Source organism: Geotrypetes seraphini, chromosome 7 (genome assembly GCF_902459505.1).
Source record: "Geotrypetes seraphini chromosome 7, aGeoSer1.1, whole genome shotgun sequence".
NCBI lineage: Eukaryota > Metazoa > Chordata > Amphibia > Gymnophiona > Dermophiidae > Geotrypetes > Geotrypetes seraphini.
This window is the reverse complement of record NC_047090.1, coordinates 122782059-122795405: the sequence shown is the minus strand read 5'-3', so window position 1 is coordinate 122795405 and position 13347 is coordinate 122782059. Positions and strand designations below refer to the sequence as shown.

Genomic DNA, 13347 nt, shown 5'->3' with positions numbered 1-13347 from the left:
GGATCTAAGCATTTTTCTGACTTCCACTAGTTTTTCAACTAGTATCATCCCAACGATTCCTGAAGTAAAATGAATTCTTGGCAGAAGCCACTTGAACCTTGTGTCCGAGATCCCTAAATCAGTATTTAAAAAATATCTGCTATTTTTAGATGATTAGTGCATATTTCCAGAAGTACAATATATTACAGATTATTTGTTCAAAAAAGAGAGGTTACATACCACTCATTATTGACTCAGCTTGCTTTTGCAGCCTTCTTTGGTTGAACACATTTCTGTTACTGAGTACTTGACATTCAGTACACTGAAGTTTTCAGATGTAGTAAGTAGAATAGACAACATGTCATGTTCCCATCAAAAGAGTGTTTGCAATATAAAGCATGGGATGGTGGAATCGTTTGAAAAATACAGGCACTTTTTCCACACTGTTGAAGCTAGGTACAGTAGATTACATTCAAAAAGCTGAAGGGGAAATGGGCGTGTATTCTGTGCTGAGAGCACAAGAGGTTAGTGGCCAAAAACTGTTGTGAGTCATTCTGTTTTAGCCTGTAACACTCCTTAATCCCTAATTTCCTTTGCTTATTTAAATAGAGTAGTTTTTTCTATCACCTTAAAATGCCAAGAAAATTCCCATTTGTGAGTATGTTGAAGGCACCTTATACCATTTACCTGACAGTTGGAAAATGCAATTAATATGAGGGAACTCTGACAGTTTGAGGTCATTTCAGCATTATAACTCACCTCATTATGAGAAATATGCCAGGAGGGGATTAATAATGCTTTGCCAAATTACAGATTATAATTCCTTTCTACTTTGTGTAATTAGAGTGTAAACATCAGGTTCATTGACCATTAGATTATAACTGTCAAGCTCCTAATTTTGGCAGTGCCACAGCCCAGGTTTAAGAATGCTGTAGTACTGCAACACATGTTTTCATGCTAAAGTAAAAAGGGGTTTGAATATAACTCTTTTCTACGTGGTCACACTTCCTAGTACCACGCAATTGGATACTCTACAACCTATCCTGAACATAAAAGGTAGGGGTGAGACAGCAATGAAGACAGATGTGCAGAGAATGGCAAAAAGAACATACAAATAGTGTGTAGAGTAGCAGGCGGAAGAGAAGACAGGTGATGTGTGTAGAGAATATCAGGGAGAAGGGACAGGTGATAGGCAGAGAGTGGCAGGGAGTAGGTGGCAAAGGGACAAGTCGGTGTGCAGAGTGACAGGGGAGAAGGGACAGGTGATGTGCAGGGAGGAGGCAGCCAAGAGGACGGGTGAAGTGCAGGGGAGTGGCAGGCAGGAGGCAGTGTGCATAAAGTGGTGGATAGCAGAGGGACAGGTGGTGTGTGCAGAGGTTCATGAAATATGTATTTAGATCCTAGGTGGCGGGGGGGGGGGGGGGGATTGGAATAAGAAGGCTGCACTTTCCCATATCTTTGTAGAGAGTAGCAGCAGCACAAATATGATGTGTCTCCGTGTAGGGGACAACAGCTTTGAAATGGTGGGTGGGTGCCAAGGAGGCAGTGATGAGCCAAAGGCGTGTGAACGCAATAGGGGTGCAAAGGTCACACTGAGGAGGCAGAAGTCTGATAACAATGAGTATGTGAAGGATGGCTGCACAGAAGCAACAGCCCACAGCAGTGTGTGAGTATGTGCGGGGGGGGGAGGGAGGGAGGGGGGGGGGGGTGCAGAGGCAGGATCTTCCTTAAAAAGCCCTGTGTGGAAATTGCTGAGGTTTCTGCCTGAAGGCATGGACGTCACATTACATGTTTCCCTCTCCTTAGACAAGCAGCAGCCTGCGTTGAGGCACAGAGAAGCAGAAACCGCAGTCACTTGAGAGTAGAAAACAGCCTCTTCCCGCTTCTCTGAAGGTAAGAGCAACCGGCGGGGAGTCCTGGGAATGTGGAGCAGATCGTTTCCGACTAGGTGGCCCTGGGGGAAGTTGGGAATTTAAAACAACCAATTACAGTTTTGAATATTACTGCGGGAGGAAGGGGAGGGGGGAGAGGAGAGGTACCTTCTTCTTTTTCTGTTCGTTTACTTCACTTAACTTGAGAAAATGGCAGAGCTAAGATACTTGAATCACCAAGGCTACTTTTAGTCAATATTTTAAAATTCAGCAGACAAGGGACACGGGGGGGGGGGAGGGGGGGGCCTTTAGCACTCTGGGTTCTGTCTGTAACTCCCTTGATCTGATTTTCTGCTACAACTTCTTTGAAAAGTTATTAAAGTTTTAGGGAATATGGTCAGTGAGCCCTAACAACTTTTTCACTCCCCCCTACAAGAGCACAATTGTCCTTGATCCCTTTATAACTTAGCTGTGCCTATGAAAATGTATCAGATATTTGAATGGAGAGCTGGGAATGTGACCTTGCAGTGCATTTGGATACTGTGCTGCTTGGTTTCCCTATGGTTCACTAGGCTCTGAACAGGTCAGGTCCCTTTAATCCTACAAGATGTACTGTTCTGTTGCTATTTTTAGCTCACATCAGTGAACCATGGGGGGAAAAATGAATAGATACGAATTGGATTATAGTGATCCAACCGATAGGAAATGTCCCCTTCACAATATTTGTTATGGCAGTCAGTTTCTGCCATTAACCACACAAATGTGTCACAGGCAGAATTTGTCTGCTTTTAAAAAGAAGTCGCTCACTAGCTGTATATAGTTGTTAGTGAGTTAAAATGTCTTTATTAATCATTTCGGATCAAGCCTGTTTTAAGTCTGATTGTAACATTTCATCCATTGGGTTGACTTTTAATAGCACATCCACCTGCCCTCTGCCCTGGATCAGTGAAGAGTCACTAGCGATTTTGGCTCCAGCAGGCTGCTAGCACTGGCCAGTCACAGCCTGACTGGGAAGGGGTAAAATGCGGATCTAAAGCCGCACGTCCTAAAAAATCTGAGGTCCCGGATCCTAACCGCGGACCTCACGGATCTAAAACCGCACAAAAAAATTTGAGGTCTTGGATCCTAACCGCAGACCTCACGGATCTAAAACCGGTCCCAGATCCTAACTGCGGACCTCACGGATCTAAAACCAGTCCTGGATCCTAACCGCGAATCTCACGGATCTAAAACCGCACAAAAAAATTTGAGGTCTTGGATCCTAACCGCAGACCTCACGGATCTAAAACCGGTCCCAGATCCTAACTGCGGACCTCACGGATCTAAAACCAGTCCCGGATTCTAACCGCGAATCTCACGGATCTAAAACCGCACGAAAAATCTGAGGTCCGGGATCCTAACCTAAGCTGAGACTACCTCAGATTTTTAAGGGAAGGGGTAAAACGCGCACCTTACGGGCCTCGCGGATCTAGGACCTCAGATTTTTAAGGACGTGCGGTTTTAGATCCGCGAGGTCCGTCTTTTACCCCTTCCCGCTCTGACTCAAGAGAGCAGAAGTGCCCCTAAACATAACTGTGCAGGATTAGGCCAGGCACGTTTACACCTCCGATTAGTTGGGTAATTGCCCTGCACTGGAGCACACAAGCAATTACCAGCTGATACCCGCCACCCCTGCCATTAAAAGCAGCAACTCAGGGCCATGAAATTGTATTGCTAGGTCAGAGAAAGAGAGAGGGACCCCGCAGATCGGCCGGACTGGAGACTTGGGAGCGGACGGAGCAGAGCACAGTCTGACGTGTAACCCGTGCACTTTGTATGTGTCTTCCGCCACACCCTAAACTCAAATTCACAGCTAGGTGCAAACTGCTCCCTCCCCGCCCAGATTCTCCACTCCTGCTGCCTCGGACGAGAAAGGCTTTCTCGCCCCTCTCTTCAGCTGGTCAGTCTCACAGAGCCCAGAGGGTGAGTTTGGAAGGGCATCGTAGCCCAGCTCGCTCTCTTGACTGCCCTCTGTCTCATTTGACTTTTTAATTTGTAGATTCGGTTCTGATTGCTGCAAAGTTGCGGTGGGCTTACTGAAAGGTAATCTATTCGGCTGTGTATACCGAAAGGGATCTCTGCATCTCCTGAAGCCAGATGCTTGAGCAGTATTGGGGATAGGAATTAAAAAAAAAAAAAAAAGTTTAGTCCACGTGTTATCATGATGGTTCCTGCTTCTTGAGCTGGAGAGGAGGAGTAAGGATGGGGATTTACTAAAGAATTCAAAGGTTCAAAAGTACAAGGATTGGTCTCTGTAGAGTTGTAGTGTGTGCATGACAGCTTATGTGTTCTCTTCAGTTTCCAACCTTGTTTGTATATCTGTATAATTTTTTTTTCAGTGTAAGAGGTATAAGAGGCCTAGGAATAGTGACGAAAGGGAGGGAGGATCCCAGATTGGGAGGGGGAGAAATGGGATCAAAGCAGAGGGAGCTGGGTTGTGGAGAAGACAAGTGTTCCTTTTCTGGCTCCAGTCCTGAGTTTGTTTGTTTTTTTTTTTTTGCTTCTCTAATTTCTCATACCTTTCTTCCTTCTCCATCCCGGGGCTGCTTTCCAAAAAGGGGCACCCAGAGGTAATAATAATCGGAGGAGGAAAGAGTGAGAGTGAGTGTGTACGGTCATTCCCAGGTCCCCGAAATGATCAAAAATGCATGATGGGGACTGTACTTTATCTCCCCCTTCAAATGTCCTTTCCAGAGCATCACCTTTCTAGGCCTCTCCCTCATCTCAACCACTTCCTAGGGACAATTTCTCCAAATAGTTTTGCACCTTTTATGACAACGCCAGGATTCTCAAAAACCCATATTAAAAAAGCGATGGTCTGCTAACGCAGCCGTGTAGATAGCGAATCTAAAAATGTGAGACATTCTCAAAAAATCATGGGTGCAAATGAGGTCGGCGGACAGCAGCGAAGATTCACTAAATTTGCATGTGCCCATCACTGGTGATAGCGATGGGCACATGCGCAGAAAAAACGTGTCAAGAACACCCTCCCCCCAAAAAAACACAGCATCTCTCCCACTGCAACCCCCCCCCCCCAAGAACCACTCCCTCCTGTCACCGAAGGCCCACCCCTGCACCAGGTGCCCCCAACATCCTGTACCCTCCAGCCAAAAAAAGGCAGGAGGGATGCCCACTCTCTCTGCACCGAAGGTCCCCCATACCCCCACCTGCCAACTCTACTCCCTCCCCCCCCCCCCCCGGTACCTTTCAAGGAAGTTGGGAGCAGGAGGGATGCTCAGTCACTCCTGCTCCGAGGACCGCCTGTCCAAAATGGCGGGCCTTCCTCTCCCCGGTGCATCATGTGATACACGGGGAGGGGCCTAAGGCCCTGATTGGCTCAGAAACCTCGCCTTGGGATTGTCTGAGCCAATCAAGGCCTTAAGCTCCTTCCTCTGAATCCTGGGATACAAGGGGGAGGAGTCTAAGGCCACTAAGACTCATATTCTATAAACGGCGCCTTAACTTGGGCACAGATAAGCGCCCTTCCAGCACCTAAGTTAAGAAGGAAATGCTGTTTAAAGTGGTACTTAAAAAAATTTCAGGGCACCTACCAGCGCCCCCCAAAAAATGGCATTGAAATTGCGCCTCCAGAGGCGCCTACTGGTGCCTAATGCCACTGTAGGCATGGCTAACCTCAGAAGTGGCATTGAGTGCTGATAGGCACCTCTGCAAGCATGATTCACGTCAAAGGTAGGCTCTGGAAATGTAGGCCTTGAAAACCCTGGCCTACCTTTGCTAGAGGCACAGTTCTCTAAACGGCGCCAACACGTGATTGACACTTGATTGGTGGCTGCTTTTAAGATGGCTACTGACAATGGCGCTGTTTAGAGAATCCGGACCTAAATGCCATGCCGCCCAAAGGAATAGAGAGGCAGACAGAAGAACACCTCACCTTGGGATATGGCAGTTTAACAGAAAAGGCAATGGAGGTGTCTTTTTAACCAATGATCAGTCTTTATTCAAAACAGGGGTCTCAACAAGGATCCCAGTTTTGGCGTGTAGGAGATGCCTTCCTCAGGGAACGCTACTGGAAACATATAACACATAAAATAAGCATTTAAAATCATGAGGTGAATAAAATAAGATCATTGGTTGAAAAGACACCGCCCATTGGAATAGAACAGGCGGATCGGTATTTGGTGTGCACTGTCGGCAGCGCTGCTTTGTGAAAGGACCCAGCTGTTTCTTTCCTGTGCTGTCTGTTTAGATGGGTTTTGGTTTTTTTTTATCCTTTCAAAATTATACATCACCGTTGCATTTGGGATAATTGAAAACAGAAAAGAACAAAAAAAACTTAAATGAAATACAAATAGAAAAAATGTTATTAATTTTCACCCACAATATAAATAGTAATCAGATCCCAGGATGATAAGGAAATAAACTGTTTAGATGTTTTAATGTGTGTTGTGTTTATACTGAATTAGCGTGCCTCTAATTATACATTAATATTTTATTATGCTGTAATGTGTACTGTTACTGGAATCTTGCAATTGTACACGTGGGGGTGCTGAAAAGTTCTCAGTCCAATCAGCTTCCTAAATTCTGAGTGTTATTTTGCCACTGTAGCTGAAAAGAGTGTTATTTTATTTTGCAAAGCGCCAATTTGCAGAATCATAATCTTATGTTTTGACATTGTTTCAGATCATTGATTGAACCGTGTCAACGAAAAGTATGGCAAGCCATCATAAAGTTCCTATTCCTGCAGAAGAAAACGCCAAAGGAAATCTATGAATGTATGATGCAAACGCTGAGTGACAGATGCCCATCTTACTCCATAGTGAAGTGGCGTGCAAACTTTCAGCTGGGGAATTTCAAGACTGAAGATGCAGCAAGGTCTGGGAGGCCTCAAATTGTGGCACCTCCTGAAATTGTTGATCATGTCCATGACCTAATTTTGCCAAATCGGTGAATATTAACTAAAACAATTGCTAAGACACTGCACATATCCAAGGAATGTGCTGGGTGTATAATGTACGAGCAGCTGGGTATACAGAAGCTGTCGGCCAAATGGGTGCCCAAATGTTTGAACATTGATGAGAAACAACATTGAGTGGACACTTCCAAGATGATTATATAGCATTTTCAGTGAGCTGGTGCCAACCTTTTGGAATGATTACTTACTGTTGATGAAACGGTTACACCACTATGATCCTGAGACAAAACAACAGTCCATGCAATGGCGGCACTCAGGTTCTCCAAGGCCAAGGAAATTCATGACCCAAAAGCCAGCAGGAAAGTTCATGGCTACAGTGTTATGGGATCAGAAAGGCGTTGTAATGACTATCTTCCAAGGGGCCAAATAGTTAATGCAGTATATATACTACTGTAACTTGCTGTGCCGATTAAAGGAGACATTGAAAGAAAACAGGAGAAGGAAGCTGCAGAAAGGAGTTCTCTGTTTGCAAGATAATGCATCTGCTTACAAGGCTGGCAGAACGATGGATTTTTTTTTGACACAGTTGGGATAATCCACTCTACTCACCAAATCTTGCTCCATCTGACTATTTTTTGTTTCCAAGCCTTAAAAAGAGCTTGAAAGGGTAACAATTTTGGAGGAGATTGCAGCAGCGGGGCAGTATCTCATTGACAAGACAGAGTATTTTTTTTTTTGAAGGGTTACAGAAACTTCAGCCATGATGTGCCAAGTGTGTTGAACTTAAGGGTGAATCTGTGGAATAACTTGTAAGTTTCATTGCTCCATGTCATTCCCTTCTTGTGTGGGCTGAGAACTTTTCAGCACCCCCTCGTAATGCTTCTGTCTAGGTTACATAGAAACATGACGGCAGATAGAGGCCAAATACTTGCGCGCTTATACTTGTACACAACCTTGGGTAAATTTCTTCAAAAAGCCGATATATAAATCCAAATAAATAATTGATATCTTTGCAACGGCTGTGGTTCTGGAGAGCCCAGGGAAAGGAAATTACATGTGGCTCTTCTGTAGCACTGCGTTACAAGTCCAAAATAATTCATCATCGGATTAAGGTAGTGGTGGTCAACCCAATACTTGGAACGTACCCAGCCAGTTAGATTTTCAGGATACCTACATTGCATATGCATGAGACTGATTGGCATACGGTGGAGTTAGAGCATGTAAATTTAATGTGGATAGCTTGAGAACCTTTGGCTTAAGAGAAGTAAACTCATTAGACAGGGGTTCTCAACCGGATCCTTGGCACACACCTAGCCGGTCGGGTTTTCAGGATATCTGTAATTCTGTGCGGTTCCATCTCGTACATATTCATTGACAACCAGATTGGCTCGAGGTGTCCCAAGGACTGAGCTGAGAACCACTATGTGAGTTGCATTGGCTGAAGCTGATGGATAGGATTCGCTTCAAGCTTAATACTAAATGTTTATATGTGCTTGCACAACCTGGCCCCTAAACATTTCGTTGAGAGCATTCTGCCACGTGTTCCGCTTCGCCCACTTCGATCCGCAGAACAATTAGAGCTGAAAATTAGAGGCTGAAAATGTCTAGGGATGGTATATTCCGTTGCATAGGGCCTAGTGAATGGAACAATCTCCCTGTGTATATTCGGCGGCAGCAGAATATGCAGAACTTTTAAAAATTGCTGAAACAGCATCTTTGTTTGCCAGACGAAATATAGGGTATGAGACTATGTCAGTGGTTCCCAAACCTGTCCTGGAGGACCCCCAGGCCAGTCGGTTTTTCAAGATAACCCTAATGAATATGCATGGAGCAGATTTGCATGCCTGGCACCTCCATTATATGCAAATCGCTCTCATGCATATTCATTAGGGTTATCCTGAAAACCCGACTGGCCTGGGGGTCCTCCAGGACAGGTTTGGGAACCACTGGACTATGTTATTAATGATGTGGAGATTATGATGGTAAGGTGCTGGTCGCCCATGTATTTTATTGTTTGTATCCTTTGCTCTGTTTTGTGGGAGTATTTATTGTTGATTGTGTATGTATTTTTTAATGAAATCTTATATTTTTGTATGTAACTTTGTAACCCACCCTGGATAAGGGCAGGATATAAATAAATAAACTAAACCAAACTAGCTAAGGGACCGAGGTTGTGGGATCAGATCCCAGGGCTGCACCTTGTGACCCTGATTAGGCCCGGATTCTATACACAGCGCCGTTGTCGGTGGCCACCTTAAAAGTGGTCGCCGATTGCATGTCAGTTACGTGGTGTCATTTATAGAACTGTGCTGTTGGCAAAGGTAGGCCAGGGGTTTCGAGGCCTACATTTCTGGTGCCCACCTTTTGACGTGAATTGTGCCTTATGGCACCTAATGCCACTTCCAGCATTAACCACGCCTACAGTGCCATTAGGCACTGTAAAATGCCTCCATAGGTGTGATTCCAGCGCCGTTTTTTTAGGCACTGGTAGTTGCCTTAAAATTCATTTTAAAAGGACTCTTAAACTGTGTTTTTGCACTTAACTTAGGCACCGGTACAACACCTACGGGGGCCTATGTTAAGGCGCCATTTATAGACTATGGACCTTAATCCATTGCCCCAGGTACAAAATAAGTACCTGTATATATGTAAACTGCATTGAATGTGGTTGTGTAACTACAAAAAGGCAGCATACAAGTCCCAATCCTTTTCCCTATCCCATTAAAGGGAACAAGGTCCACCAAATGCAAAGTCTGTCTGATAACATAATGGAACTTGGCCTCATGTGAGGTTATACAAAATAAATATTTCAGGTAAACTGAATCTGCTGTCAGGAATATCAGTCGACAGTTTAATAATCTTTCTCATTTTTTCTGAGTAGTTTTGTTTGTATAAGGCTGAAATTTATAGGGCTTTCATTTAATAAATAAATCTGCTTTGAGTCCAAGGACTCAAAGTGATATTCTAAACATTCTTTGACTTGCTATGCTCGAGGGTTGGTTGGAGAGGCTCTTGGGGGGATGCAGATTCCTTCCCTTTTCTTTTTCTTTTCTTTCCTTTTCTTCTTTCTTTTTCTCTTTCTCGTTGTTCATCTTAGGTTTTATTAGTTCATTATTTCTTGCTGTTTGGTTGGGGGGGGGGGGTTCCTTTATATTCAATTATGGACCATTGTACTACACGGTTTGCTACACTATATACGGCTGGGTGGCTACTTTTAGAGCCCGCCTGATAGCTTATCCAGGACTCGTAAGAATCCAGGGTCTTGGAATCCATCTTCTTTTTCTTTTCCCATGGTTTATTATTGTTATTGATGGAATTTAAGTGCTTATGTTGATTATTAATGTTTGTAAAATTCATGGCACTCTGTATTAGTTTTGAAAATTAATAAAGATTTAAAAAAAAAAAAAAGAACAGGGGTGTCAAAGTCCCTCCTCGAGGGCCGCAATCCAATCAGATTTTCAGGATTTCCCCAATGAATATGCATGAGATCTATTAACATACCATGAAAGCAGTGCCTGCAAATAGATCTCATGCATATTCATTGGGGAAATCCTGAAAACCCGACTGGATTTTGGCCCTCGAGGAGGGAATGTGATACCCCTGGTTTAGAAGGAGGGGTGAGGGTTAGGTTGCTGCAGCTAACCCAATTGTGTAGGCTTCCAGTTGGGATCATATTGGGACGCACTTTTTCTTGTTTTGCTCCGTTGGTGTCTTTGTGGTATTTTCTGGTTATAGCCGGGGTCCTTGTTTGCCTTGGTCCTTTGCACTTTGTTTTGTTTTATAATGGAAGTGGGCCAGGGGTATGGAGGGGGGAGAGGAGAATTTGGAGAAAATATGGATGACGAACTTTGTATTATATTGGCTGTTGTTCTTTTGCTGTTTTCTATGGTGTCATCAATAAAAAAAATTGTTTAAATAATAAATAAATCTGATTTAGTACCTCTAAGTCATGACTTCTGAAAATATCTGTGTTTAAAACCTGTGTAACTTGCAGTTGATTGCTTTGTACAAATGACACTTTTGGCTTTATTGGATGGTCTTATTTTGTGACTTCCAGGCCTACTAGCTACAAATCATTTTTCAGCCTTTGCTGTGACCGCAGGGGAAATAAATCACGAACAGAAACTTGCGTTTCCCTTGTTCTTGAGGTCATTTTTCATTTTATTAAAGCAGGAGTGTCAAACTCACTTCAGCGTTGGGTCCTATTGGAAGAAAATATACTGAAATCAGGGGGAGAGGTCTGCTCAAAGTTGAGGTGAATGTCAAGGGGGATGTCACAGTTGCATATATTTGCATAGGCAATTTAGAGTTTTACTTTGTTAACAAAGGCTTTTTCTGATATTTCTTGTCTGTCCAGTTAATTTATTTGAAAGAATGAGAGAGATTCCAGGTACATTTGATAGAGTGTGAGCCCACCGGATCAGATAGGGAAATATGTTTTGAGTACCTGAATGTAAACCACTTAGGGGCTCATAATAAAAATTTTAAAAAACGTTGAAAATGTGGCCTAAATTGGTACTTGGACGATCAAAAAGACAGATCGACCAAATACTGATAATCAAAGCTGGTTTTAGACGTATCTAAAACCAGCTTAGGCTTTTAACCTGCCTCTGAACGCCTAGAGCAAAAAGAGGCCTTTTTAGAGGAGGTGGGCGGGAGGTGGACCGAATTAGACTTAGTCATACTGCAAGTATAACCAAAAGTCTAGGGAGATCGCCCAGTCGGAACTTATACGTTTTGACTTAGACCAAATCAAAACATAAGTTCTGAATAGGGGCCGCTGAGCTGATCGTGGCTGCCGTGATCAGCTCAGCAGCCCCGGCAACCTGCCCTCCCCCCCCACCGCAATGATCATGGCGAGAGAGATGCCTAATCTTTACTGCTGTGATTGCGACCCCCACTCCCTGAATGGCCACGAATCGGCAGGAGGGATACCAAGCCCACCTGCCGACACCCCCAAACAAACCCGCAATCGTGGCAGGCGGGATCCCAAGCTCTCCTGCCGACACCTCCAAACCCCTGACAATACCGGCAGGAGTGATCCCAGGCCCTCCTGCTGAAGACGCCTCCCCCATGAACCCCCCCCCCCGACAACATGGCAGGAGAGATCCCAGGCCCTCCTACCGAAGACGGCCCCCCACCCCTTGCAACCCCCCCCACCCACCTCTTCTGATAGCACTGGCAGGAGGGAGCCCAGGCCATCCTGCTAAAGACAGCCCCCACGAACCCCTGCAAACCCCCCATCCCCCAAACAACCCCCCACCCCCGGATCCCCCCCACACTAACCTTAACGTTGGCCGACTAGATTCCTGGTCTGGCCTGCCCCTTCCCAGTGCATTGTGGGATGCACTGGGGAGGGGCCTAGGGCCTGATTGGCCCAGGCGCCTAAGATCCCACCCATAGGAGGGGCCTAAGGCAACTGGGCCAATTCCTCCTGCCTTATTCTTCAGTGGGAGGTCTTTCCTTGAAGGAGGGAGTGGGTATCCCTCCTGCCATCTTTTTGGGGTTTGGGGAGGTGGGATGGTGGCTCGGGGATGCTATTGGAGGGGGGGCTTTTTATTGAGACAGATGGTACGTGTTTAAGTCACGCAGAACAACTACTCCATTTTAAAAAAGCAGAAGCCCTGACAGCAGTGACAGGAGGCTGCTTCCCCTGTCATCACTGTTAGGGCTCTGCCATGTGTCAATTGCTCACTGAGCGACTGAGTCGGTGGGTTTGCATGCAAATGATTTGCACCTCTGTGCAAATCATTTGCTTGCAAACTTGATAGTGAATCCATCGCTGTTGAAAAATCGGCCAGAGAATCGGCCAACAGCGATGGAGTCGCTATCTTTTGTGAATCTAGCCCTAAATGGGAATTTACCTGTTCAAAGACTTTTTGGCACCAAGTTTTGGAACCAGTTTCCTGATCAGATTCAGTTGGAAATAAATTTTATAGCTTTGAAAACACTTTTGAAAACATTTATTCTATTTGGTATTTGGACAGTATATTATATTCCTCAGAATGATCACATTTATTGATCAGTTGTATTGATCTGTTCCAAGTGGGATTTAAGAATTACTCTGCCAAAGCAGCAACTTAAAATTATATTTCTATTTTAGACAGGTCTGTTCTTCATTTAATCGAGTTCTTTTTCTTTTGATATATTGTAAATCGCCTTGAGCAGTTGTATGCTATGGCGGTATATAAAATTTTAAGAAACCTAAGTTGTCTCCGTAGTATGCCAAACTCTCATGCATGTTCATTGTGGAAATCCTGAAAACCTGACTGGCAAGAGTAACTCCAGGAGCCACTTGGGAAACACGGATGTAGCCCGGTATTCTGTCTCAAACAGTGGCCAGTCTGGATCACAAGTACCTGGCAGAAATCAAAAAGTAGATCAGTTTCAAAGAGCTCATTTCTAAAAATTTGCGATGGCTCCCCTAAGTCTACCTGGCTAAATAATGCCTGGAGGCATTCCTGGTTTATTATGGAAATGTCTGTTGGGGTCTTTTAGTAACATAGTAACATAGTAGATGACGGCAGATAACGACCCGAATGGTCCATCCAGTCTGCCCAACCTGATTCAATTTAAATTTTTTAA

General features: G+C 44.5%; 1 protein-coding gene across 4 annotated transcripts in view; it reads left to right on the top strand.

Annotated features, from left to right (window-relative positions):
* Nucleotides 1-13347, top strand: part of PAK6 (p21 (RAC1) activated kinase 6) — a 74452-nt gene that overhangs the window by 10009 nt on the left and 51096 nt on the right. For 2 of the 4 annotated variants that reach the window (XM_033952334.1, XM_033952333.1), the window contains exon 2: nt 1786-1872. The exons of 1 other annotated variant lie outside the window; for it this stretch is intronic. The gene's annotated coding sequence lies outside the window, so the exon portion shown is untranslated. Of the gene's footprint in view, nt 1-1785; nt 1873-3668; nt 3813-13347 lie in introns of those variants that run through there. One more of the 4 variants, XM_033952332.1, reaches the window with a different exon arrangement.